This window comes from Sapajus apella, unplaced genomic scaffold (genome assembly GCF_009761245.1).
Source record: "Sapajus apella isolate SASKATOON/1434 unplaced genomic scaffold, GSC_monkey_1.0 scaffold3117, whole genome shotgun sequence".
NCBI lineage: Eukaryota > Metazoa > Chordata > Mammalia > Primates > Cebidae > Sapajus > Sapajus apella.
The window spans coordinates 2,215-7,956 of record NW_022440043.1 but is presented as its reverse complement, the minus strand read 5'-3'; the positions used below and the strand labels follow the sequence as shown (position 1 = coordinate 7,956).

Here is a 5,742-nt window from a genome sequence, read left to right as displayed (position 1 = left end):
CAAAGAGGCAATGTCAGCCAAGCCACTGCAAACCGGTCTGCACCCTTCTATTTCAGCCAAGGGCAGGCAATCCAGATTTACAGACTGCTTTCCTTAACTGGACCAAACAGTATATTTTTCCTCTGACAATCTTGTCAAGGGTTGCATTTCACTGTAACTAGTAAAATACAAAGTCCACCCCCATAAAAATATTATATTTCTCAGAAAATACATTAAAAATCACTGATTGCTTTTTCTTTCCTTTCTTCTGTGAATGTATACGTGTTTGAGTCCTCTGTATTTCTTCTTTTACACAGGACACGGGCTGTTTGGAAACTATTTCATTATCTTTATCATCTTCATTCATTTCCGTCACTTCAGATTTTCCTCTCTCCAAAAATGTTGGTGTACATACTGGTGTGGGGCCCTGGATTCAACGAGTAAAGATTATAATACATAAATGTAGAACAAGATTATGACTGTACCCAAAATATCACCTCTCTTCTATTTTTACAAGAGGTACCCCATTATTTTAAGCCTGTTTCAATCTTTTGGTGATACTATTGTAAAGAATAAAGAACTGAGATGCTTATCAAAGTTAGTACAGAAATTCACAATTAATTGGAACATAGCATGTTCCATTATAAGGTGTTACGCAGAAAATTGCTAAATCGACAATAAAGATCTACCAAATGTGACAATATTCAATTTGAAATCTTAATATGAGAGTGGCAGAAACTGCCTTTCTTTCTTCAAATTATCTGTATAATACCTGGTGTCCGGAATATTGGAGACAATTTTACCTGGCTATCCACAGTCTTCTCAGGAGTGTCAAGAGTGCCTACAGCCTTTTTCTTCTTCTTACGTAATACCTTACAATAAATTTTAAAAGACACATCAGTTTGAATATTGATCAGTTATAGTCGTCTTAAATGTTTTCCTACTTATCTTTCTCTAATATTGGGCATGTAAAAAGAAAAATTTTACCTGGCCTTTTGTAGGCTTCTGCCGATTAGCTTTTGAAATACTTTTCCGTTTTCTGTAAAATCTTTAATAAAGAAATTATATATTAACAGTCTCATATCTTTTCTTTTTAAACTTAGCATTAGATCCTCATATATATTATCAGTAAATCCTCCCTAATGACAGAGCATTTCAATTTAAAATGCAAAACTCATCAATACAATGAATAATCTCAAGTAAAGGGCAAAACTAGGAGAAGCCCAGTTGAGGAACTGACAGAGCTGCAGAGGTTGAAGGGAAGGCCAAAATCTGGAGCTCACTGATTCACAGAATCCTGAATTCAGGAGGCTGGAAGCAGGAAGAATGTGCAAAGGCAGGCCACCCTCACCTCCCCTAAGTCACAAGGAAAGTTCAGGGAAAGCAGCGCTCGCATGGCTCTTTTCAAGCTTCACTGTCTCAGTTCCCAGATGGGTTCACAAGAGTACCAGGGCCTAAGGTTCAGTCAAGATTATCTCCTTAAAGGACACTTCCTCTTCTGTATAATGGAAATAAGAGAATCTGCTCTCCCGTTTTAGGAAGAACCTACAATGTTTCAAAAGTTTAGTCAGGACAGGCACAGTGACTCTCCCCTGTAATCCCAGCACTTTCGGAGGCTGAGGTGGATGATTACCTGAGATCAGGAGTTTGAGACCAGACGGGCCAACATGGCAAAACCCCATTTCTACTAAAAATACAAAAAATTAGCCAGGTGTGGTGGTGCACACCTGTAATCTCAGTGACTCAGGAGGGTAAGGCAGGAGAATTGCTTGAACCTGGGTGGTGGAAGTTGCAGTGAGCCGAGATTGAGCCACTGAACTCCAGAATGGGGAACAGAGCAAGGCTCTGTATCCAAAAAAAAAAAAAAAATTCAGTCAAAAAACTTGCTGGGCATGTGGCTCACACCTGTAATCCCAGGACTCTGGGAGGGTAAGGTGGATGATCACCTGAGATCAGGAGTTTGAGACCAGCCTGGCCAACATGGAGAAACCCCATCTCTAAAAATACAAAAATTAGCTGGGCATGGTAGTATGCACCTGTAATCCCAGCTACTTGGGAGGCTAGAGGCAGGAGAATCGTTTGAACCCAGGATGCAGAGGCTGCAGTGAGCCACGGTTGTGATAAGCACTAGGCTAGATACTTTACGAGATACAAGGCCACTCCCTCTCCTCCCTACAACAAATCACAAAAAAAGATTTCATGAAGAAATATTTACCGAAGAAGGAAAATGATAATCAATTCCCTTTTTAGCTAGTTTCTTCCTGAGTAACCTTTCTTTCTTTTTAAATTGCTCCTCCATCCATAGCTTTTGTGGTAGTGTCCGATTCTGATTATACCGTTTCATGGTATTTCATGATGGCTGCTTAAATGAAACATTGCAGTCTTTAAAGAGTTCTTTATGTACTTTTTTAGGTGGCATAAGACGACCTATTTTTAAAAAGAAAAAAACATAAAAAGTTTCAACCAAATGGTAGTAAGGGGATTTTAATGTTAACTTTAGAATCTCCCCAGTGCCATTCCTCACATATATCATCATGACATGGCTGTGTACAGTGGCTCACACCTGTAATCCCGGCTTCTCTCACAGCAATGGTAAGTGAATAGAGAGATGCTACCTGGGCAGCCATGTCGGCTGTGAACTTGGGTACCTAAGATGGCCACATGCCACCATGGGCACAGGGAGGCCAGAAACTTCGTTCTGCCTCCCAAGGGCAGCAGGATCTGGAGACGGATGCTCTCTGCACTCTGTGGACTGCAGGGTCGAGGCTGCACTGGTTCCTTTCTGCAGGATGAATTTCTCATCTGGTGCTGTCACTGCCCTACGCCTTCCAGCTTCTCTCGTGTGGAAGAGCTACAGCCACTGCCATTTAGATGGATTCTGCAATGCGATTCCTGACCTTTGCTGCTGTCCCACTGCCCTCAGGATGAATTCTGAACTCGCTGACTTAGAAAGCCTTCAGTAACCCGACCTGAAGCCTCTTCCTGCTCCCTCATCTCTTGCTACTTTTCCTCACATTCCCTCACAGCCAAATGGTCAGGCACCTCCAGTGTGGCATTCACTGTCCCTCAGCCGGGAATGGTCTGTCTTCACTTCTGTCCCCTCACCTGGCTGGCTCCTGTAGAGTCTTCAGGTTTCAATGTCAATGCTCTTTCCTCAGATAAGTCTTTCACAGCCCATAAGCATGGGTTAGCTGCTCCTCCAGTGTGTCCCCAAGGTGACTTGTCCAGTTCCATTTAGGATAAAAACAGCTCTCATGCTGGGAGATTTTAAAATTCCAATTAGAATCTGCCTGCGACACACACTGAAATCATTGCACCATTCTGTAAGACTCATCCACAGAGGAAGTGGCATGTCCAAGCAGTTAAGCAAGCCGCCCTTCCCACCGTCACCCACCAGCAGCAGGCACCCAGGCAGCCCTGCTACCACAGAGACAGGAGCACTTACACTCCAAGAGCCTTTCACCAAACAGGTAGTTGTTCATTGTTTCAGCAACTGTCTTGGCAACATCCTTACACTCAAACTCCACAAATGCGTAGCCTTTGCTGTTTCCAGTCTGCAACAGAGAATCCGCCACAAAAAGCAGAACAATTAGATCTGAACGCATTATTAAATTCCTAAAACGCCATTATTTTAAATAATGTATATAGCCCCTTATCAAACATTATGACACATTTAATTCTAACTTTAATTCACATATTCTGGAGACTGTTATGGGAAAAAGAAAAGATGTAAGAGTCTCAACACACAGCTGATTTTCTGGTATTCTTGGAATTTTTCATTACATATGATAAATATACAATTCCTATGGCCGGAACAACAACACCCCATTGTATAAAAGTCTTTAGTTAGGTGTTGTGGCTCACACCTGTAATCCTAGCACTTTGGGAGGCTGCGGTGGACAAATTATGAGGTCAGGGGTTCGAGACCAGCCTGACCAACATGGTGAAACCCCATCTCTACTAAAAATACAGAAATTAGACAGGTGTGGTGGTGTGTGCCTGTAATCCCAGCTACTCAGGAGGCCGAGGCAGAATTGCTTGAACATGAGAGGTGGAGGTTGCAGTAAGCCAAGACTGTGCCACTGCACTCCAGCCTGGGCAACAAGAGCAATACTTTGTCTCAGCAGCACGGGGAGGGGAAAGACAGATGGTGAAGTGGCAGACAGGCACTATGAAATCCAACCAAGTGTACCACCACTGTAAACTGATATAAATCTTGTGAGAAGTGATTTGAAAATATAAGTTATGTAACTAAAAAAAAAAAAAAAAAACTTTACCCAGTAATTCCAGAATGTTGGAAATACCAAGCAAACAGTCAAAATTACAGTGAGCTTGGCTTTACTACTCAAAAATGCTGGAAACGGTACATTTTCATGCATCTCCTCAGTGAGCAGGATTTTTATAAGACAAAATGGCCAGAACTCTTCAAGAAAAACCAAACAAGCAATAAAGAGCAAAGAGACTGTTCTAGATAGGCTCAGAAGCTTTAACAAGTAAATGTAATGCACACATCTTGACAGGGACTCAGAACAGGTAACAAAAAAGAATAGCTAAAGACATTTTAGGGGCCAGGCACAGTGGCTCACGCCTGTAATCCGACCACTATGGGAGGCTGAAGCAGGAAGGCTGCTTGAGGCTAAGAGTTCAACACCAGCCTGGGCAACATAGAGAGACCCTGTCTCTACAAAAGTAAAATAAAAAACATTGTCCAGGCGTTGTGGCACACACTGGTAGTCCCAGCTACTTCAGAGGCTATAGTGGGAGAACTGCTTGAGCCCAGGAGTTGAAGGCTGCTGCAGTTTGCTGTGATCCTGTCACTGTACTCTGGCCTGGGCAACAGAATGAGATCCTGTCTCAAAAACAAAACAAGGCTGAGGGTGGTGGCTCATGCCTGTAATCCCACCACTTTGGGAGGCTGAGGCGGGTGGATTACCTGAGGTCAGGAGTTTGAGACCAGCCTGGCCAACATGGTGAAACCCTGTCTCTATTAAAAAATACAAAAATTAGCCAGGTGTGGTGGCGCATGCCTGTAGTCCCAGCTATTCGGGAGGCTGAGGCAGGAGAATCGCATGAACCTGGGAGGAGGAGATTGCAGTGAGCTGAGATTGTGCCACTGAACTCCAGCCTGGGCAACAGAGTGAGATTCCTTCTCAAAAAACAAAACGAACAAAACAAAACCAAACAAACATACAAACAAAAAACTATTCTGGGAACAACTGGAGATACACAAAGATAGTGCATTACATACCATTATACTGTGGTTATATTGAAAGAGATGTCCTCATTCTCAGATTTATGATGAAGTATTTAAAGTATTACAACTGCCGCTTTTTTCTAATGGTTCAGAGATAGAAAGTGTGTGTGTATGGGTTTATATAGAAACAAAAAATTGAAGCTAATGTGTTAGGATGTTAATCATGGGTGAATCCAGGCGAGGACTGTAGAGATGCTCATCCACTATTTCTTCTTCTTCTCTATAGCTTAGAAGTAGAAACACACAGCTGGGGGAACAATTACTATACTGCAATAGGGAAAAACACTTGCACTTTTCAAACTCAGAGCTTGACCTTTTTAGTGGGTAACAGGATCAGTTTAGGTCACAAGGGTACTAAACAAAAACAAAACTAGGCCAGTCGCGGTGGTCACACCTGTAATCTAAGTCCTCTGGGAGGCTAAGGTGAGTGGATCACCCGTCAGGAGTCTGAGACCAGCCTGGACAAAATGGTGAAACCCTGTCTCTACTAAAAGTACAAAAAATAGCTG

General features: G+C 42.6%; 1 pseudogene; it reads right to left on the bottom strand.

The window, feature by feature from the left end:
• Positions 1 to 6: 6 nt before the first annotated feature.
• Positions 7 to 3,926, bottom strand: LOC116547431 (annotated as a pseudogene).
• Between the last annotated feature and the right edge of the window lie 1,816 nt (positions 3,927 to 5,742).